This window comes from Zonotrichia leucophrys, chromosome 4, assembly GCF_028769735.1.
Source record: "Zonotrichia leucophrys gambelii isolate GWCS_2022_RI chromosome 4, RI_Zleu_2.0, whole genome shotgun sequence".
Taxonomy (NCBI): Eukaryota; Metazoa; Chordata; class Aves; order Passeriformes; family Passerellidae; genus Zonotrichia; species Zonotrichia leucophrys.
The window spans coordinates 65,448,152-65,471,722 of record NC_088173.1 but is presented as its reverse complement, the minus strand read 5'-3'; the positions used below and the strand labels follow the sequence as shown (position 1 = coordinate 65,471,722).

The following is a 23,571-nucleotide window of genomic DNA, read 5'->3' as shown; positions in this document are numbered from 1 at the left end:
TTGAGACAAGTTCCCACACAAACATCAGCAAATTCATTTTGCTACAGTGGTTCATAACTTTGTACCAATTCAAACAAACTCTAGAGCACCTCAAATGCCCAAGCAGGCACCTCAGAGATCAACCATTAGAGCAGAAGCTCCACAAGAAAAAAGGTAGAGAATGCTTTAGCACCATCCACATTTTTTATACAGCATCCCAAAGTGCTTTGCTTTATCTGAAGGATTAAAACCCACACCTCTCTCCCACCACAAGTGTTTAGGGCAAAGCACATCTAGAATAGGCTGTTTTCTACCCGTCTGGTTACCTCTGAGGCACAGGGAGAATTCAAAGCTGAAAGGGGGGACAGAAGGTACAAGAGGCTACTCTGTAGGAAAAAAGGACACCCAGCTGAGGCAGAGACCTCAGGTCTGGTTATCTGCATTGGAAATTAATTTCAACATTTAATAAAAAGCACTAAAGATATTTTTTTTAAAAAAGGAAATTTTTCAGCTCAACTTCCAAAGCAGGTTATTCAAGATGATTACACTGCTAAAGGTGAGGAGGCAGTGCTCATTTCCCAGCTTCACACAAACAATTACTGTAAAGCCAGCATTCCTACTGCCTTATTCTCAGGCTACAGAAACATTTCTCATAAAAGTATCCCACTAAGCCAGTAAACAAATACAAGTTGCCACCTGCTAGAAACAGGAGACAACTGTTCCCAGCCCTGTGCAGAGAGCAGTGCAAATCTGCTCGTGCCATGTGCAGAAGCTGTAAACTACTTGTCTGACTTGGCAAAGAGAATATTAGGGAAACTTTACAAGTCTCTGCACTTGTTTATGATGAGACGTTAATTTATATCATTCCTGATTGGATCCATGTGAATATTTTTGTTCTATAAATAAGACTCCCTGTTGAACGACACGAAGCTAATTCAAAACAAGACATTCGTTTGCTGGAATGTGAGCAGCTGTGCAAAAAATAATTGGGATTGCTAGTCAAGGACTTCTATTTCAAAGTATTCCCCATGTAAACATGTTTTTTGTTGTTCTACTCTACAATTCATTATTGTATTTCTATGTACAGTATGATATTGTAACTCATCGATGTTATTAGAGCTGAAGGCAGAAAACCTTTTTTCTCTTTGCAGTGCTCCAGCCTCTCACAAATTATCTGTCTTATCCCAGCCAGGATCACAGCACAAAACAATACAGTTTAAACTCACAGAATACAAGTACAGAATAATCATCACATGACTATAAAGAGCTTGAGAAAACAAACTCTTAAATGTGCCCAACAGTGATCCTTGAAGCAGTTCTTGGTATTTGCTCTTGCCTCAGGTCTTTGGATGTACTTTATACCTAGCTTATAATCCCACTTCAACTTTCATCCCATTCCTGAAACTCAGCCATCTGTTATGCCTGAATTGCTGTGTCAGTCTATCTGTTATGCTTTCCAGCAATATAAATTTCTTACTTTGTCAAGTCTCAAAGATGAATTACAATTTCTCCAGTGAATAAAGTAAAAATGAAATTTCAACTCTCAGCATGATCAAACATCCTCCCACTGTCCAGATATGTGGGCTCTGAAAACACAGATTTCTCTTCAAAACACATGGCCTAAAAGAATGAGAGTGAGACAAAACTTGATTGTGGTTTCACTCTCCTACTGAGTGTCACAGTTTTGTCATCAATTATAAAATACTGTAAAAACTTCTTAAAAATTTTGGTAAGCAATCAGGAGATAGCTCCCTGATAATGAAACTTCTAGTTAAAATCACTTTACCACTGGTTATAGCAATAATATTTAGCTATATTAATTCTAGTTTTATATTGGTTAGTTTTTTGAAAACTCTCATATTTAGCAGCTATATATTAGGGGGATAAGGTGTTTAGACTCAATAAACACTTAATATTCAACCAAAGAACCAGCAGTATTTTCTGTAACTTATATTAAAATCAATGCTGAACTTACTGACTACTGAAAAAACATGGTTAGTACATGCATCCCAAATTTTCTTCTTAAGGCTTGTTCTTAGTGCCTTATCAGTTACATTCCAGTGTAGAGAAACTTTAATTGACACAATTAAATCAGATTAAATTAACATGATTAAAGGTGCAAAATCAGGCATGTCAAAGTTAGGAAACACTAAAATTAGAAAGTAACATGCTCTGCATTTTTCCAAATATGAAGAAATCAAATATGAAGTAACATGCTCTGCATTTTTCCAAACATGGAGAAACTTTATGATATAAGGTTATCATAGGTACCTTATGATAACCTATTATCCCACCTGATTCCTCAAGAATTTGTTTATTGTACACTATTCAAATCCTGCTCCCAAAAACAAAAATCCTAATGTGCTTTTCTGTGGCACTTACAGCTGTAATACCTGAATTCTCATACATTCCTTTATTTTCCTAGAATATGTATCGTGAAGAAAGCACCTTTTGCAAAATAATGAAACTAAGGCACAAGAGGGTTAAGGTCAGAGGTACTAAAGGACTCAGACAGCCAGTATAAGATTGTTGGACCTGACTTGTCAAAGGGCATGGCTCACACAGCCAAATATGCAAGGGCTTAAGGTACATCCCAAAGGCATGGGCAGTCACAGCTGCTAAAGGAAGGTCATCTTCAAGTGTCTCCCTTCAATTCTCCCAGAAAAGAGTTCATTCTTCATTATACAGCTTGGTATTTGATTATCCAGCAAGTCAATATATCCCAAAGAAGAAGAATAATACTAAGGTAACCACAAAATTACTGCCTTGTGCTGACTGAGTGAGCTAAAGCAGTTTGGCAAGCAGGAGATTTGAAGTAAAGGCAGGCAGTGACAGCTCCAGGAGAGGGATGTCCCCTCTCGGAGGGATTGTTTGCTGGCTCAGGTTACACGTGGTGCCCAGCTGAACCACTGGCTCAAGAACAGACTGCCAAAGCTGGCAACTACCCCAGGGAAAAAACCAAAACAGCCATCACAAACCTTTCCAGCAGTGCAGGAGCAGACGAAACATCTGTCCCATCTCCCCAGCAAACAGCTTGTCTGACTTTAACTGATACCCACCGCTAAGAACAGATCTAGCCAGGAAAACACCCACTTCTGAAAACCATACACTACTGGAATACTAGCGATTGCTGATTTTGCACCACAAGGTAAAAGAGCTCCCAAGCAATGACTTCTCCTGCCATAGCTCTGCACTGAGCCAGCCCCACAGCAGAGTGCTGGGCTGCACAGAAGCCCACACAAGCCAGAAATGACACCTCCGGCACACTGAACCAAGCAGAAACCCTGCTGACAACAGAATATATAGATAAATAATAACAGATGTCATCATGGTGAACAGCATCTCCATTTACCACATTCTGAGGGCTTTACTCTGGAAACCTCATCACTTATTTCAGTATGCACCATGCATTCACTGAGCCCTCCAGCACCCTTTTTTAAATGGAAGGAATAAAAATTCTGTCACATGGAACATTACTGATAGTGAAAAGTTTCATATTTGCCACAGTGGCTGTGCCACATGGGCAGTGACAGTGATGGACAGAGACTACAAAACAAACAGATATAAATTGTCTCTGGGCAACAAGAGCAGGCCTTAGGGCTTCACTCCATAAATACTCCCAGCTCTGCTGATGCAACTGTTCCCAGGAATGCACACTGCAACACAATGCTGAAATGTTTGTGTTTTTGTAGTCAAAGAGAAAACAAACAATCAAACAAAAGACCACAAAAATTCCCAACCACCTTTTAAGCACAGTTTACGTCATTAGTAAAGTTTATAGAGCCAAAAGGAATCAGACTTCAATAGAGGATAAGGGAGGAGGGAACATCAAACTGTGTTTTCACATATGACACATCAGAACAGTGTTTCATCTGTCCTGCCACCATGTGATTCATTTCCCCTGCTCTCAATTCATCTGTGCTCTCCTCATTGGGCATGGCAAGGGTTAAAGAACTGAATCATTCAATAGTCCAATTATTTTCATTTGCAACTCCTCTGTTCTTATTTTGACAGCAGTGTCATCATAATGGACTACAGGTTCATGGCCAGAACCTCTTTAAGTGACTTTTTGAGGTTTCTACTTGAATCCGAGATCATTTTCAGGTTTTGATGAAAACACTTGGGGCAGATTCCAATAAACTAAGAACCAGATAAAATTCCAAGTGCAATCCTCCCAAATTTCCAAGAAGCATTGGAAGGCATGAATAAATGTCCTCCTTTTTCAAATGTTCCTCTGTTGGAGATACACTTCATTCTTCTTACCCTTTTCTGAGATGGAGAAAAACTTTCTCTATGGAATTCTTGAAAATATTGTAGAGATTTTCAATGCTACATGCAATTTCATTTTAATGCCAATTTTTATGTTGCCTTTATTTTCCATCTTTCCTTTATTTTGCTATTTGCAACATCCCACACTAGTATAAAATTAACACTTGGCTAATACATTTGATGGATTTGTTAGTCACAAACTGCATGTTCCAACAATATTAAAATGACATTAATGAGAAAATTGCAAAGCTTCTTTTTAAATCAAATTGAGCCTTTTTCATGTACTTTTTTTAAACAGCTAAATCCCTGACTGAGCTATATTACAAACAAAAGATGTTTGCTTGAAATACTGGAAAGAATTCTATTCTGCTCTTTCCATCTCTTTGTTCCACCTGTGGTTTTGCAAATCAGATCAGCTCCTCTGCTCATGCCTGGCAATCAATAAACACTATTCAAGTCTGTATCATTTTTGGCAGTTTGTTGTTGCTTTACTGGCTGTAATTAAAATAACAGGCAATCAAACAGTAACTTAAGTATTGCAAATAAAATCAATTGTGAAACACACAACTTGTTAGCCAGCTTTCACAGCACTAAACACCCAAGTGCTTTTCATTTACTCTAGGTATTTCCAGAAAGCAGCAAGTGCACTGCAAAGTTTGACAAGTTGGTTTATTTAACTTCTCCATCCTGGTTGTGCTGAGCTGGCTCCCAACTGAAAGATGAAAAGATCAGAGATTCTGCAATTCTATTTGTCATTTTCAAATACCTGAAGTTTATTTTTTTAATTCCTTTTTAGCAAAAAAATGTGTAATTCTCATAGAGAAGTGTCACCATTCTAAATATTTCAAAGTGAGAGAAAAGTTCAAGACAAATTAAAGCATTTTGTTACCTTCCTGCTTTCCTTTTGTCTTTAAAAACAACTAATTCTTAGGGTTCTTAGTGTCAAATACTTGCACACTACAAATACTTAAAACTACAAAAAAGTTAAAGTATACTCTTTAAAGAAGTCCTAATTTACTCAAAAACCCCATGAAAATATATTTACTAAGATGTATTTTCAAACTTGAATTTAAAGCACTTGGGAATTAGACAAATTTTAATTGCAGAAAGGAAAACTTAATAAACTTTTCTGAGAATCAGCATACTTGGCCCTGCAATTTTCCTGTATCAATGTACACACTGAGAATGAAAAACAAGGAATGTAAATTTTTAAGTAATGTTAATAGCACAAGGACGTACTCATTATTTTAAATTACAATATGTAAGCACATTTACAAAACAGTCTGCAAATTCTGTTCCAACTTCTCTAGAATAAAAGTAAAACCACATAAGCTATAATTTAAGATTGAGGCATTACATAGATATTCTTTGTTTATTTTTAGCATACTAGAGAGGTTCAGCTGCAGCATAAAAAGTAAGAGAAAAAGCAAAGTGAACAACAGTGTAATACCACCTGCCCATGGTGGTTAAAGTTAATATCAATTCTTTCAAAAGGGTTCTTTTCAGAATTCACTCTGATAGCTGAACATGACTCTTTTGGTGAGTCAAACTACTTCAAAAGTAGCATGAGGATTTCTGCATAGATAGATCTAGTGTTGTTTATATGCTTTAATTTCTAATTATTTTAATAATTATCAAAAATTTACTACCACAGCATAGAGCCATTTTCTGGAACAGGCCCAAAAGAAATGTAAAACATTGTACAGAGGGCTCAATGAAAACTCCATTTTCAAGCAACAGCACCACTCAAGGCAATAATCCAGAGAACCATAGGATACACTCACCCTCAACAGAACACAGGATTAAAGGCCCAGATTCATTTCTACCTTGACCAGACTTTTCCAGCAATGAAAACCCACATGATTCTAGGGGAAGATACCAGATATTCCACTAATTTATTTTTTATAGTTCCCTGGCTAAGTGGTTCCACCTGTCTCAATATCCAGAAGCATACTTTCTTCTACAGACATTTGAAAATAAGAAGGGGGGAAAGAGAGAAGCTTTAGCAGCCTCTGTGGGCATAAATCAGGTTTAATTTAGGACCAACCAAACAAATCCGAGTCCTTGCTGGACCCACATGGCACATTCCAACAGCCTGGCTCTTGGTTTCACAACCACACAAAGCACTGCCATCTTTCCATGGGCGGCTTCAGCAGCACAAAGCAGACACTTCTTAAATCATCCAAAAGGAAGTTTCAGGAATTTTACACTGAGAAAGAGGCAGACAAAAAGAATCAGGTTTGAAAGTATAAAAAAAGTTCAGTCCTATGGTAAAGCTCAAGAATTTATCTGTCAATCAGCCATTGAAAACAGTCTGGGAAATAGCCTTCTTAAACCTTTGGATTAATGAACAGTTCAAATTGCACAGTCTAACAACATTTAGGTATTTCCACATCAAAAGTTTGATTTTTTTTTTTCCCCTTAAAATAGCAAGGGAATGCAGTTCCATGCAGACACTACTAAAACAAATCATCTGTAAAAGAAAAAAAAACCATTAAGGTCCTTTGAGTACAAATTTGCAGTAGATAAAACCTTAAATTAAAAAATACAGTCATTAGTGGGTATGAGCTCTAATTAAAAATTCATTTGACCAATTTTATCCCACTATTTCTCCAGGTGGAAGTCTCAAGATCCAGATTAATTAAACCTCACTAAACACTCTGGCCATGAGAATAAAAGACAAGTTACTGTTTCTCCAGCTCAACTTTGAATTGTCTGGCCAGATAGCAAAAAAATTCCATCAGCCCTGAAATTGTAGCCAGAATTGCCCTTAAGGACAAACACATAAATCTAATCATCCCATTTGTGGGCTCAGGTTCCAGGTGGAACAGTAAATACACCATTCTCCCCAAGAGGCTCATTAGGCTCACTCGCTTGGTGTGACCAAGCCTGTGCTGGAGCACATCAGGGTGTTCTCATTAAATCTCTGTTATTTGGAGGGATGCGAGGGGAGAAGGGGCTCTGAAGAGGACTCCATGAAGGTGCAAACAGTGAGAGTGCAGCCTGACCATGCAGCCCAATTCCCACCCAGCTGTGCTGGGAATTCAGGAAATTCAGCACCTGAATCAGTGCCTGGGCAGAAGGAGAAGGGCTGCAAATGCTGGGCTTGCACTGCCCAAGCAGCAACTGCACCATAACACAACAGTTGGCCAAACAGCTCTGGAAATCAAGAAGAAAATTCTTTTAAAACTCTACTTTCTGAGAAAACAACTTAATTCATGTGGAACTACGGACAATAATGAACTCCCAAATGCTTCAGCAATACAGCCATGAATAAACCCATGAGGGCTGAATAAGCATTTACACAAACACACTCAGAGTTCATAAAATAGCAGGCCCCATCAGATTTAAAAAAAATAAAACCACAGGATGAAAATGTTCCAGAGCTGCATCTCATATCTTTAAAGCCAAACTATAAAATAGGGAAAGCTGGCACCCTCTGAAGAGAGATTTTTTGAAAAGGGATGAAAACCAAAACACAGATCACACAAACTCATTGACTGGTGCTCCCAAACACTTTGTGCCACTCTGTGGCCCTTGGTGCCATGATCTAGTTGAGGTGTTAGAACATGGGTTGGACTTGATGATCTTAAAGGTCTCTTCCAACCTAGAATTTCTGTGATTCAAACAAATGCCTAGCCATGTCCTTGCACACACTAAGAAGTGTTGAAGAGCGCTTTAATTAAATGGACAGATTGAATCTTTAACTGATACTCACAGCACCCATAGCTTCACTCTGGAAATTGGTTAAATATGTAGTCATTGCCAATAGTTCACTGCCCCAGAACACCTATGCTAAAAAACAAATAAAACATGCAGACAGAGTTAGATCCCTTCATTAAAAAGCACACACACAAAAAAAGTGAGAGGTACTGAAACTTCTCAGAGCTGTGCTATTCCATTCCTAGGTTCATAGCACAGGTAACTGGAAGGGAGAGCTGACGAGGTGCCCTGGGCTGCTCCTCTCCCTGGCCCAGCTCACCTCCCTCCATCCACAGTTGGCTAAACAGGAGATCAGGGTCTCAGGTAACAGACCCTGTGCAGGATTTCCAGGCAGAGGACCCCAGAGTTTCTGCACCATTATGTTTAATAAAAGAAATATCTTCTGGCTGGATGGTAATAAAGTTCAACCTGCCTGACTCTTGCTTTGATCCAAGTTCAGTATTTCTTGTGCTCCTCCACCATGACCCTACAAATACTTCTTGCACACCTAAAAGCTGTTACACTGACCTTTAGCAACCTTCTCTTCAGATTAAACTTTAATTAGTTCTTTTATTCTTCATTCCAAGTTGGGTTTTCCACGACTTAAGTCCACGTGACAATTTAATACAATTTAAAAATTAATATAATTTAGTAGAATTGCATATCTTGCAATGAAATAGAGCATAAAATGAAGTACTGTGAAACAAACAAACAAAAAAATCTGGAAAGAATCCTAGAACAGCCTCACATCAAACAAACATTTTAAAAAGCTGAATGTGAGAAATTAAAGGGTTTCTTTGGTCTCAATATTGTAGCCAACCTCAGTACCACTACAGGAGAAGCAATACCTCACAATTTTATCAGTTACTTTCTCAGATAAAACCATGAGCAAACTGCCAAACCAGATGCTTTTTCTCATTTGAGTATCACACTGGCACATACCTTCTTACTGGATTGTTTGCCTTCCCTTTTCCTGCAGCTCTCACATTGAGGAAAACAAACACCCAGGAACAGTTTTGTCACCCCCTCTGCTGCTGCAGGACCACACCAGGACGGGTGTGCAGCTCACACACTGCCCTCACTGGCTCTATCGCTTTGTGTCACTGCACAGAAAGGCAGTTCTATAATTACACATTCATTTCTCTCTCAGTATTAAACATGCTACATTACAAAAACATCTGACCCAAATAAACGCTGAAAGCAGCTGTTGTTTTTCCAAGATGATTCTTCCAGCAATCCATCACAGAGAAACAGAAAAAGTCACAAAGCTTCTTTAGAGCAAAAGTGAAATTTTTTGGTTTTAGATTATTTCCAAACTTTAGGTCTTCAACATTGAAAATTCAGTCTCTAAATAACATTACTGCTTGTTCTAGCTCAGACAAGGACTTTATGTCAGACAGACTATTATTTGTTGATTTCTCACAAATATTCAGCCTCTTATTTTTAAACACTAACAGACAATTTCAGAATGCAACTTATACAAAGAACAAGAAGCAATGAACAAAAAATCTGGTACACAAACCAAAAAGGCATACAAAGGAATTCTAAAGGCATTATCCTAATTTTGTCCTGCTAATTGCTTGGCCATACCATGACTGGCAGCACATTTCTGTATCACCAAGATTATCCCCTGGTGATTCCAGTGGAAGTGGAAGGAGGAAACAATATTCAGCTTTAGGAGGAACACGGCATTACAGTAGCAGTGATTTGTTTTAATACCCAACAGATGTTAACAAGGTTTTCTATTGCTTGGCAGGGTTTTGCTGTGCTGTAAAGCTGACTAAGACAAGACAGAGGTGCTGGTTATTGCCTTACCTTTCAGGTCCATAATCCAAATCCATTAAAGCCACATCAAACTCTCAGAGAGCTACAAACACTGGATGAATGTGACCATCACCTTAACCTATGACTTGATCAGCATCAGATACAACAATAGTTTTACACGACAAATTGAATCTAGAGCAATAAAAGTTTCTGTGCTGTCTTTAAATCACACATTTTCTTTCTGCTGCCTTGAAGTATGGAGATCTATAACTCATAAAAGCAGCAACCACTTCACCCAGGAGACACAAGCCCTGAGATATCAGAGTCTTGTTTCAACAAAAATTTCTGGAACACCCTAGGGTTCATCTGATTTCTTTTTTTTTAGTATTCAAAGAAAAGTCTAAGTATTTCCAGAATCAATTCCTCACCAAAAAAGCACACCTGTCCTGTCCCACAGAAGTGTACCTCTGCCTAAAGTGCATGCCCATAACCAATCTTCCTAAAAATTATCCGGACTTGGAACTAAATGTAACAGCTGTTTAAATGTTATAAAATCACATGTCAGCCTTATCCCCCAAAACCAGGTAGAGGAGGGAATAAATTCTTTCTCCTGAGCTCATTCAAACACTTGAAGCAGAAAGTTGCTTAATAATTTGAATATCACAGCATAACTCTAAACCTGACTCTCAAGGATGTCCAAGCCTACAATGAAGTGCCACACTTTGAAACACAGAGAACTGAAATCTGACAGCACCCCTCTTTTGCTTTTTGTGCTTTCATATATGAAGTAACAAAGATACTTCTGTTCAGTCTCCTTGCTATCACCTCACCCCACACACCCCAAATGAATATTTTTTAAGAAGTTTGAGTCAACTCCAATTTTTTTAAACACCTGATTGTGACACACCTGTTGTAACTTCTCTCATTACATGACCTAAATGTGTCTAAAATGCTTTATGACATTATTGATCCTACAATACACACATCTCCAAACAGCCTACATCAAGAAGTATTTCTGAGTTTAGAAAAACAGTACCCTGTGACATACAATACCTTGAGTCTGGAAAGCAAAAATGAGCAAATACAAACGATTAGTGGTTTATTTCAGATCTTGCAATAGCAAATCCCCAGTCAGAAAGAACAGTTACATGGAATCATGCCTGCTTTGACAAACAGCAGCCACAAAAATAAGGTGGCAATTTCACACTCCCTCTTGCACTGCAATCTGAGTTCACTCTGTCAAATCCTCCCAGGTAAGGGATTTACAAGGTACCAAAGAACCATCACTAATAAGGGAAAAGCAAGGCAAAGAATGAATAGGGAAGGTTGCTCACTGGAGAGGATGTGGGTTGTGTCAACTCTAGCTATTTGAATGCATGATTTTATTTCCAGGTTCAGTGAATTTTCTGCTCTGCTGGAATAGGTATTAGGTCTTGGCAAATAATCCATCCTCACACCACACAAAGGAGAAGATGAAGACTGTAAATTTCGTGGTTTAAGCATTAAGTGCACTTGGTGAAAAGATCTCAGATATTTTCTCTGGAAAAGAAGAAAACTCCTATCTAGACCATCAGGTGACTACAGAACTTGCTGTAGGACACTTCTTGCTCTGAAGGAAAAGAAAAATCCATTGCAGCTGGATTTGTTTGAGCAGGATCCAGAGACATTGATGAATCTGAGCCTTCCTTGCCATCAGTATGACAGAAAGAACGGTAGATATTTCTGAGACCACTGTGTATTATCACCTTACCTGCAGCCTTAGTCCCTCAGAGCCCACAAAATCCTTTCACTACAACCAGCTCAGCACAGCACTGCAATTTTACTGTTTGCTCAAGCAGCACCAGCATCCGTCAGCACCACAGGTCAGGCTTGCAGAGAACTTTCTGTTCACTCTCACAGTTCTGTAACTCCTGCTGGTGTGAATCCATCTTGTGTTTCCTGTTTCATGCTCGGGCACAATCCTCAGGATACACTTTTTTCCACTCTATACTGACACAGTGTCCAACATGAAACTGGTTTATAACTTGGTTTAGTAAGGGACTATAACCAGGCTGGGTAATCTCCCACAGAGTTCTACATTTCTGAAAACAGAAAACTTTCAAGACCCTTTTTGTGGATTGTACCAGGATCTCTGAAAATTCAAACAACGGAAGCTTTTGGCTTGTCAGTTCAAAATTCAGATTCTTGTTGGATCTGTGTTTTGCAGTTCTTTATTGCAATGACAAATTCTCTTCCCGCAGAAGAACTGCATTAGGAATTGCCCCTGATGTTTGCCCAGCACTCCAGGTCAGTGCTGAGGAGGGAAACCTCCATCCCAGAGAGGGCTCAGACACTGCCAATCGCTGGGGATGTTTGCCTTGGACAGCGCAAGAGACTTTGGGTTGAATGTCATGTTATTTGTTTTGGTAGCATAACTAAACAGTGACAGGATGTTGGCTTATTCTGCTGACAAGCTGCACCCATAAAGCTTCAGAGATGCACTGCATTTGACAAGAAACGCTGCTGGAAAGCACCTTCTTTGATACATCACTGCTTTGTTAAAACCCCATATAGACTCATTTTGCACAGACACCAGTTCCATTACTCATAATGGTTTTATGAAAGAACAATATTCTTCCTTAGAGACTCAGCACACACATAATACAAGACAATTTCTTTCTTACATAGTGATAGCTAATGTGCCAGTATTTTATTTCACTTAAAATTTGAACTGAATTTAGTTGTAATTTAATCTCGAGTTAACTGTCCTATCCAGAGGTATGTATCAATGCTGAACAACTAAAAAAATATAATGCTGAATTGCAATCTGCTGTCTTATCCTACTTTTTATGAGACCAAATTTTACTGTCAGTCCTGACATCAATGTGAACACCAATCTGAAAAAATACTGAACCACACTGCAAACTGTGTAAAACTTTCATGGCACTGAAACCACAGGATTATTTTAACAAGTAGCTGGGCATAATACTATTTCTAAATTAAAATTTTACTGCAGTCTCAAGCTGATGAAATATGTAACATTTTTGCTATCAAAGTGCAGCAAGTCAAAGCTAGAACTCTACAAATACCTCTTAAAATAACATTAAAATTATCTGATCCTTTTAATACCTAGTGTTTATATCACATCTTTCATTTCAAGGTCTAAAACACATGCAAAGACTGATAATAACAAAAAAAACTAATTTAAGAGAAAAACACTGGATAGGTTCCTTACTGTAGGCAAACTTCTCAGGATATGGGGCAAATTAATATCCACACTGCATATTTTTTAGCCATTTTGCAGTTAATAGGCTTTTTCAGATGTTTTTACTGCATAGTCAATGGTTACGATTTGCAACAACAGTGACTGTCATTTTTAATTAGCATTGGGTAACAGCCTAGTAACATAAAAGACTTTCTATAGTCCCAATAAATAACCATGGGTGCACAGAAAGCCCTCTGAGCAGCTTCAGGTGTACACTGCTTTCCTGGACTGCAACACACAGAGATTTCTTCCAGAGCTATATATACACACCTGGTCACTGCAAACTGTGACCAATTTTACACCAATTAGGAATTCAGGAAAGAAGACAAACTGCAGTGAGCACACTCTTAGAAATTACTGCCTGCACCCTAAAAAAAGCCCACTGTGAACATTTGTGATAAGAAAGATAACAGAATTATTCAATATCCTGAGCTAGAAGAGACCCACAAAGATCATCAAAGTGCAACCACTGGATGGTAAATGGTAATGTGTGTTAGGAATTACAATTTAAAGCCAAATGATGACATTAAGACAACCCCTTTCAGGATACAAAGTCATCTTAATCTGAAAGTAACAGTTGAGATTCTACACAAAAAGCCCTCACTTTTTATAACACAAAGCTATTAAACAGATCATGAAGGAGAGGTACTCTAACTTTAAGGAAGCATTGGAATATTGACATCAGGTATTAAAAAAGTTACTGTTCCCGGTGCAGATGACTTCTTATCAAACATTAATTTCCAATTATGACATTGTCAGAATTCTCTGTAAATAGCATTGTGGAAATGGTGTCAACCAGAGAAGTGGCTTCCCAAAAATGTCTCCAGCTGAGGATATTGCTCCCAAAACTTCCATCAGAAATGCACAGCATGGTGCCCTGCACATTTCAGCCTTACCTTCCAATTGTCAGAATGTCATCATCTCTTCTCAAAACACTAGAAAATATTTTGTACTCTATGTCCTTTCATATAATTTGAGGTACTCCAGCTGACAATACTCTGACTCATGGATATTATGCAGACGGAAATTGCCCACAAAATCAAAGCCCCGGGACAGAAAAGAGCTGGCAAGGAGTTGTTTATTGAGGCAGAAGCAATCATAAACACACTGAGGAACTTCCCAGACTGTACTCATCATTCTCATTAGAACACGCTGCCCATATGTTAGGAGAAGGGTCACTTTGGCATTTTATCCTGTGGACCTCTACAGAAAGCACCCACTTACATCTTCAGGCTTGCTGACAGACTGGCCCTCTCTCCCGAGAGGATCTGAACAACCTCAGCCTACAAACCGACTCAAGACCAGGCTGCTGGGCCTTTCCTTACCCAATCCTGTCCCTCTATCTACAAACACATCTAAAGGAACACAAAATCTTACTGGCAGTTCTAAGAAATTTGTGACTAGCACTTGGCAGAGAAACTGGCAATGGGCCCTAAATCAGAAAAAGAAAATTATGTATATGCATTTAGGACACATTACTGCAAGACAAAACACTATCAATCAACTACAAACACCGAAACAACAATGCAGAACAGAGGTAAAGATGCAGTCAAATACAGAACAAAACCAAGTGCAAGTACACAAAACTCAGAATGACATTCAAGACTGCTGGAAATACCTGCCATACTTATTTATGCATCTACTAACTTGGGTGTGCAATGCTAATGAGAAACTTGAAACTGTCTATTCCTTCAACTTGTGCACTCTGCTGCTAACTTCTTGTCCTCTCCAGGTTTATACTGCTGCCCCCAGCCAAGCAGGAGCAGACAATCCTTTCTGAAAAGCTTTAAGCATTTCCACAGGTTAAGTTCTCCCTTAATTAGGTGGGCAGAGATGCTCAAATTAAAAGCAATGTGACATAGATTTAATCCAGTCTGATTCAAATTAAGGATCAATAAGGTGCAGAAACCTTGACACACAGGCAGGATGCAAGGGTGTTGATTTTGATATAGCCCTACAAGGATCAGAAAAGTTACATTTTTAATTGCTCCAACAGGGATGAACACATCCTGGTTTTGACATCTTCAGCAGTCTAACAATATAGGGCTGAAAGTAATACATTCTATCCCCAACAGATTAAATAATTTTATCTGCTTAACTTTTATGGCCCAATGACTCTACCATAATCTTTACTTTATTTAAGCTGCCTTCCCAGGAGGCAAAAATCTGCAAAATCCATTTCCTGTCCCACAGTCATAGAGTAAAATAGGAAATGGCAATTGTTTCTTGAGTGAATCCTTCCCAGACACTTTGACCTTCAAAGTAAACAGGATCTTTTCTTTCATTTCTGTGCCAACATTTGAGGAAACACATCAACCTGTGCACAACAGTTTAAATGTAACACATCTCTTTGCCTGCTTCTCACAGTCTGAACTCCACTGTCACCTCTCAACTCACAACATCGTGGATGGTTTTTGTATCTATTTGCACTAGAGGGCCTGAGCAATGACACAGGAACTGCCTTAGATCAAACTGACATCACTAATATGAAAAAGTCGGAATGACAATCACTCCCTGATACCACTCCCTCACTGCAGAGATGAAGGATGAAAGAAGAAAGGATCTTAGAAGTTGTTATTTAAAGAATATATTATTCTAAGTGTTCTTAAGTATAGCATGTTTTTATCTCTACTTGTCTGTCACAGCCCAGCATAAACAAAGCACCACAAAAGATACACATACATTTTACAGTTTAAAAGAGGATATGAGAAAATGTCACACCATACTCTTTCTGGAGGCATATCAATAAGCAAGGCAGGGAATTTATGAAAAATCTACCAAAAATAAAGGCATGCAAAAGCTTTGAAACCATCATTATCTCCTTGCAAACCAATGAGATTCAGTTCGCACAGGCATAACCAGATCACATTATCCCTGGTTAACTTCCCTCTACAGATACCTGAGAAAGGTAGAGAAATACCTCAAGAACACAACATAAGTTGGAATGATTTCCACAGAATCACCACCTGATCTTTACTGCTCTAAAGGGAAACTGTCATGTAGTTGCTGCTCTAAGATTTACCAAGATAACAAATGACATAATTTACAAGACAAAGCATACACTCAGTTTCTCAAAGCTACAAGGATCCTTCTCCACACACACACCTCTTACTGAGAAATATAAACAGAAGCTGTGTGGATACAAAAGCTTTTATTTATTCTATTTTTTATGTGCTAAGACACATTCCAGGCACTGTGTACTCAGAAAATACCATTGTATAAACAAATTTTACAAACTAAGCTATATTGTCTTGTTCTGCACATGAAGAAAAATACTCCTTTCAAAGGGAATACTGTTGGAAAAATTGGGTTTTAATATTAGAGTTCTTTTTAGAATAAAATTCTGTCCTTTAAACAGAAAAATAAAAGTATATTTTTTAAATATGCTTAGTGTTAGGGACTATTGCAATTATATAAAACAAACCAAGCCACAGCAAGTGATCGTTTTCAGTAACAAAATACTGACTCTGCTGTCTACAAAGACATGAGTAGATAACTGAAGCAGGGCCACACATGGAGGAAACTGCGGAAACTTAAGGTGCAATTTGTACTTCAAGCTATGATTTCCTAAATTTTGTCATCAAGTTTTAGATGTAAATGCTCTTCTTTGTCAATTGATTAGACTGATCAGATTAGAGAAATAGCAGCCCATTTTTCACAGAATTCACAGAATCACTGGGTTGGAAGAGAACCTAGAGATCATTGAGTCCAACCCAGCCCCAACAGCTCAACCAAACCCTGGCACCCAGTGCCACATCCAGGCTTTTCTCAAACATCCAGGGATGGGGACTCCACCATCTTCCCAAACAGATCACTCCAGAACTTCATCATCCTTGGTGTAAAAAACTTCCTCCTAATACCCAACCTATATTTCCCTTGATGCAGCTTGAGACTGTGTGCTCTGCCTCTGCCAGTGCTGCCTTTTGTTCAAGATTTAAACTAGAGGTATAATCTGTCAATTCTCACTCTCAAGGTACTGACCAGCCAGCAGATATTCAGTTACCCTACAAATCACTTAGTCACAAGTGTCTGAAAAAGCCTCATCAGCACTATGACTTTTTTCTGGCAACATTTTATTATCAAATCACTAGTATTTTAATTATTTTTAATGTTTTAGGGCTTTTGATGCAACTATGTCAGTATCCAACATGTGTGCTGCTGTAAGAAAAAATATTGCTTATCTGAAAATTTCATCAGTAGATATTGAAGGAATTACCATTACACCTGTTTTGTAGATGGAAATCACAAACAGAAAGGTGAATTGATCTACCCTAATCCAATAGCAAAGAACGAAAAATACTATTTCTTCCAATTGCTCTATTCCTGTCCATTAGGTTATGCAGCATCCTGTGCCTGAAGTTTTAGGTTGGTTGTTTTAAAATATAATACACCCTAATAAAGGAGGATGATAAAACAATTTCAGAACACACTGAAAAGGAAATTAATTGTTACACATCAATAGCTATATCTGAGTTTTGCTCTAGATATGGAAGCATTCTGCTTCAATCTAAAATAGCAAACTCTACTTAAATAAAAATTTCCCTGAGAAATAATAATCCATTATTAATGCAATAACGATGTACCATTCCATAAATGTCAACTCCAACATGAAGAAAAAAGCAAAATATTGTCCACTGATAGCAGCAATTCAATACTTTTTCCTCCTCTTGCTCCTTATTAGCAGAGGATACAATTAGTGAACTTTTAATACTTTTGAAAAAGTGACAATTTAAACAGAAAAATGAATAAAATGTGTTGACCATTCCTACAGTGAAAACAATTTGTAACACATATGAATTTCACTGTTGTTGGGTCTATATTCGATGATTTGGCCTGAAGTCCAGAAGCACACATCCCATTCATGGGTTTAACCAGCAGTGCTGCTCAGTGATAGTGAACCCAGTCTCCTGAACAGGTACCTGATAACACCCTCTCACAGCAGCTGATAAGGGAAACTGAGGGATTACGACCCACAAAAAGCTCAAAGTATTTCCTAGCAAATCCACAAACACCTTAAAACTCGTAACACTGCTGTAACAGCTTCTAGGCTGTGTTCAACCAGCAGTTCCCCTGCCAGCTTCTCATAAAACAAGTGTTTTACAGCCTCGGGGGGGCAGGCAGGAGGGGAAACCCAAAACTTTACAGGATTTCATTAAAGATGTGTCTAATGCATTGCCAAAACCCCAGAACACAGCAGCACCTATTCCTAGAAAGCTGAACACACCTCATGTGCCCCAGATGTCTCTGCACTCCCATAGCAAATGTACTTTTCCCTGTTAGAGGGAACTGTTCCCTCTGTGCTGGAAATTGAACCTGACCTCTCCCCTGTTTCCTAAGCTTTCAAACTGCTAATCGCTAATTAGCATCTCTGGTGGCTCTCTCAGAACACCAGAGTTTTATGTGCAAGCATGGCAATCCTTCCCATGCCCCTTGGAGCTGATCAGCATAATCTCAAGTTCTTCCCAGAGAAGCTCAGGATAACACTGAAGCCTCCCAACTCAAGGAAAATCAGAAATGTGCTCCAAGTCTCTCTGGCTGCAGTCCAAACTCCCCCAATATTTACCAGCTGGAACACTAAGCTCTGATTTTATTTCCTATGACCACCATTTTTGAAGTTAAAAAAAAAATCCTAAACACATATCATAGACATGCTTAAAAATAGGGATGTGAAGCAATCCAAATAAATCAATATTGCTTCATTCTGCAAAAACCTAAAATTCATTCACTCTTTACCTGATTTTGTGCTGCCACTTCATAATGTGAAAATCTATGCAGGGTTCTGCTTTTGTTTTGTTGGAGTAGGAGGATTATTTTAATATGCAGAGGATTGATTTTGTTCCTGTATGCATGAGCTGTTGATATTCCCAAGCAGAAAGACTCCTTTCTAGAATTATCATCAATATATATTACAAGAGAGTGTTTACTTCTACCCTGCCTCTCTTTTAAAAGCCTGCACAGTGTTAATTCCCAGAGCAAGGCTACAGGTCTCCTACTCAAAATTTCTCTTTAGATTTTCTAATCCTTTTCTCCTTAATCTCCATTATACGAAAAGAAACCCACATATGCATGGTCTGTGGGAAGCTAAGTAACTTTACCTCTCACCATAGTTACCACATCTGATTTAACCACTGGCTCTGGACATTGAATCATTGTCCTTTAGGATTTCAGATTTTATTTGTGTATGCCTCGATACGTTCATCAAGCATAAAATTCTACAACCAGACTGATTTTAATATCGTTAGCAGACGATTACATTTCAATTTATGCGACTGTAAGATAACATACCATCCACCTCTGCTATTTGTGTACTGTGTACTGCTGTTTTCCAGGATCTCAGAAGCAAAAATGTTTAAATGTTACATTATTGACAAGGTTTTTGGCTAATCCGGTTCTTTGAATCATTCTAAAACAATGATACATTCAGATTTTCATTAGTGTGCTCAAGTATTCTATTAGACTTTTTTGTTTCTCATGGTAACCAATTTTATTTGACTTCACGGAAGCTGTTCAAATATTTAAAGGCACTCCGAGATGGCAGGAGTTTATCTCGGAGCATACATGATGTGTCACAGATATTCCTTTCCTTGCTCTTTGGATTCCCCCCTTCAAAAGCAGCAGCAAACAAATGAGAATCTCGACCTGCCACACTGCACCGGGAACGTGCTCGCTTCATCTGTTTATGTAAATATTCAAGTTACAATGGGCACATTTCGGAAGCAGCAGCTCGGAGGGTAAAACAGATGCTGCTTACGTTCCTTCATATGCACCGAATCCCTGTGCCAGAATGGCCAGGCGCAACGCAAGAACTAAAGTATAAACATCTGCAACACCTCTCTGTTTTCTTCACATTCTTTCACGCGTTTTCTTGCTAACTCCAAAAAGGCTCGACGGTGTAAAAAAAGAGAGAGAGAGGGAAAAAAAAAAAAAAAGAAAACAAGCCAACAACAAACAGTGAAATTGGAAACATCTGCGAGATAGCTACGGAACACGGAATGAAACATGAATAAACAAAAACATGGCGAAAGTGGCCTGGGGTTGTTACACTGTCAGATCATTTTTCCAAGCCCAACATCAAGGCTTTTGTTACAAGCAAAGCGGTCATTTGCATGGAGAACCAACAGGGTTTGCTCTCCTTGGGCGGCTCGGGGCCGTAGCACACACACACACACACACAGACACACAGACAGACACACAGACAGACACACAGACGGCGGCCGGCTCGCTGCCGGAGCCTCCCCTCACGAACACCGCGGCCGAGCCCCGGCCCCGCACCGCCGGCACTCGCGCAGGGAACGCGATGGAGGGATGAAAAACACGAGACGAACCTTTGGAGCGCTGCCCCAGCCGGAGTTGTGTGTGTGTGTGTGTCTCTCGCTCCCTCTGCTCTGCTGTTGCTGACAAGATCAGGCTGAGATTAACAAGTCCATGCTACTCTGCCAACCTCGCTGCTCCGGCGGCTGCACGCACGCCGGGGGCTCGCAATAATACCAAACTTTGGGAAAGTTAAAAATGGAATGGGTTGGAGGGATGTAAAGCAAAATGGCAGGGAAGCAGAAAACACTGCCTGGACAATTATTGCAGCAGCAAGCAGGGCACTGCTCTGTAGTCAAGGCTGTGTCAGCACTTTCTTTCTAAATCCCCCCCATTTTCAGGGGGCTGTAATTCAGAAAGGAAAAAAAAAAAAAAGAAAAAAAAGAAAAAATGCTTATGGCCAAAAATATCGCAGGTAAACCCCCTTCTCTTTGCATTTTAAGTCACCCATTTAAACCATTCAGAAAGTTACAGGACTCTGTGCGCTTCTCAGGCAGCCCTACATGCCTTTTTTATGCAAATACAAGTCTTTTTTTTTAAAGAGGTTTCACAAGAATTTGACCTACATTGTGAATGCCCCCTCCTTTTCTTTTTTTTTTTTAATAAAAGCAATATAAAACATACCTTAACATCGAAACCCGGTTTGCATAAACATGGGATAATTTCTAAGTTCTGCACACACATTGCCTGAAAGGTGCCAGACTGGTACCAGAGATATGAAAATGCTCCCACAGACGAACCAGCACAGCCTCTACTGAGGTCCCAACCCCAATTCATTATGGGAACTTGGTAACTCAAACTGCTGAGGGCATCTGCATTTTCCCTGGATAAGGAAAGGGTCCTTATAATCACGTTAAAATAAGGAAACAAAGTGTTTGATCTGTATTTACTACTTTACAACTACACTCTAAGCAGTGACACATCAGGGCAATAGCTGCTGCTGTTGTTAATAGCAGGGTTTTGGTGGTGGGGGCTTTTTCTTTTGTTTGTTTGTTGGGTTTTTACTCAGATACAGAAATAACACTTTTTACACAAGCCGTTTACACTGACACTTTTCAGTTATGTTTAAAGTTACAATAACAAAATGTAGAAAAAACCCTCCAACCATGAACTATACAGGCACATTGCTACTTTCTTCTAGAGTAAAAATACAGCTTTATTGTAAAGTCTGTGCAGCAGCCTAAGCCTGCTGGGCAAGAAAACCAAAGTATAAGTCTTGGTTGATATGGAATAGCCAAGAAACATGGAGAATCCAAGATAATGGACAATAGCACCACACCCACCTGCTCAGAGGAAGAGAACTCTACTAACAACGGGCCAACCTGTGCTCCTTCCCCCCTGAACCAGCACAGGCTGCACATTCCTGCCTCAGGCCAGTCTGCTCTGCAAATACCACAAGTGATGGTGACACACACACACACCCAACTCTGCCACCTGGCACTGGGGTTGCAATGGCCACGGAGAGGAAAGAGGAGCGAGTGTGGTGAAATCTCCATCCACAGCAGTTTTCTCCAGTGTACGAAAGCAGAGCACTGAGGGTTCTGCTCTGCTCCACCAACCAACACACAGAGTGTTTATGCTCCTGAAAGACACATCATTTGCATGCAGTGTTTAATGGCAGGCAGATGCTTTTCTCTGACCATTAATCTGGAGCAAAGTGGAAGGCTACTGGAAACAAATGAGTGAAGTTCTCCTAAAGGTTTTCAGTATTCTCTGCACACTGCTTAAGTTAAACTAATTGCTAATTCACATTAACAAGACACTGAACAAGGACAAACATTAACACATTATGATTCAACTGGACAATACCAAGAAACACAAAATGGAAGCTGATTTTTCATCTTCCTTTTATGACACCAGGGGAGAAGTCAAAAATAAAGAAGATACAGTACAAAACTTCTTAGTAGATCCAACTTCATACTTCCTATTGAAGAATAAAGTAGTAGGATTTATAAGAACTCTAAATGCAAAGGTATATAGGCAATTAAACTAAATTTAATTAAATTAAGACTCGGCTTTATAAGTTTGTATGGTAGGTTAAGCAGAAGACATATATTAACCTAATATTTAAGAAAAAAGTACAACTTTAGTATATTAATGACCATACCCAGGAATAACAATAGCCATAAATATTGTGTTTAATTTAGCAGGAAACCACACATTTTAACAACATCAAAAGATCATTAGCTTAGCTCTCATCCCCACATTTATCATGCCAACATTTATACTGTAAACCCACAGCTGCAGCCCAAAGCTGAAAACATGCCAGCAATATGCATAGGTTGTATCAATATTTGCACATGGAGCCTTGAACACAAATTAGTTGACACTCAACACTTGAAGCTTTCTCTCTGAAGTTGCAATATTTAAAGGTTAAAGATTAGACATGCTCCCTCTTGTGTTAAACTAAGAATACACGAATGCATGCTGTTTTCTCTGACACGATGGTTGCTTGGCCATCTGTTCCATCAAGCAACCCCTTTAGCTCTGGCTACTCACGTCTGACAGAGCTTCACCAAAACCCCTCAGTTTAAAGGCAGATAGTCTGAGCACATAACCTGTATCCACAGAGTATCTGTGTTACATTAAACTAGCTACTGTATTATCAGAAAGGACCATTAAGAGATTACACGTAAACAAAACCTGCTGCAAATAAGTGTCTTGGACAGATACATACATGACTTGATCAATTACATGGCAAGTCACACCCGTTCAATCCCTATAGGCATCACAGAGTTAAGGTATGCCAGGTTCAAGCTGCTCAGTACCATTAATCATGGGGAATACTGAAGAGCAAATTTCCTTCTAAATATTAGCTTACAGGATGCTGAAGACAGACAGGAAGAACAGGAATATTTTACAATGCCACATAATTATGTTTGTAAATACAGCAACAATTGAGCAAAGTTTTCGATCCTCCACCCAAGCAGCTCAGGGTGAACAATTCCCTGCCCAGGGCCTTAATGGAGTCAAAATCCCCCTTATAAAAATCCTCTTGCAGGATCTGGTCCCAGGATCATGTCTGGACACGAATGCTAATCCCAGGTGTAACTAACACAAAAGTTTTACTAACACACTTCTCAAACAAAGGCTTTGCACCTGGTGTGGGCTTGGCAAATTATGTTTAGGCATACATTATGGTCAGCACAAGGCTGAATGCTAGGGCAGCTGTGAGTAAATATCAATAAAAAGTTAAGAGTCAAGAGCCAAAGAAAATGCAATACTCAACTACATGGCTTCCCACATTCCCTTTTATTTATCCCCATTCCTTTGTGGTGGACAGATACTTTCAGTGCAAGGAG

At 39.1% G+C, this 23,571-nt stretch overlaps 1 protein-coding gene across 3 annotated transcripts in view; it reads right to left on the bottom strand.

Annotated features, from left to right (window-relative positions):
- The window catches only part of CTBP1 (C-terminal binding protein 1), a 237,030-nt gene that overhangs the window by 212,379 nt on the left and 1,080 nt on the right, over positions 1 to 23,571 (bottom strand). The window contains exon 1 of one of the 3 annotated variants that reach the window (XM_064711959.1): positions 20,284 to 20,301. The exons of the other annotated variants lie outside the window; for them this stretch is intronic. The gene's annotated coding sequence lies outside the window, so the exon portion shown is untranslated. Of the gene's footprint in view, positions 1 to 20,283; positions 20,302 to 23,571 lie in introns of those variants that run through there. 3 annotated transcript variants of the gene reach the window in all.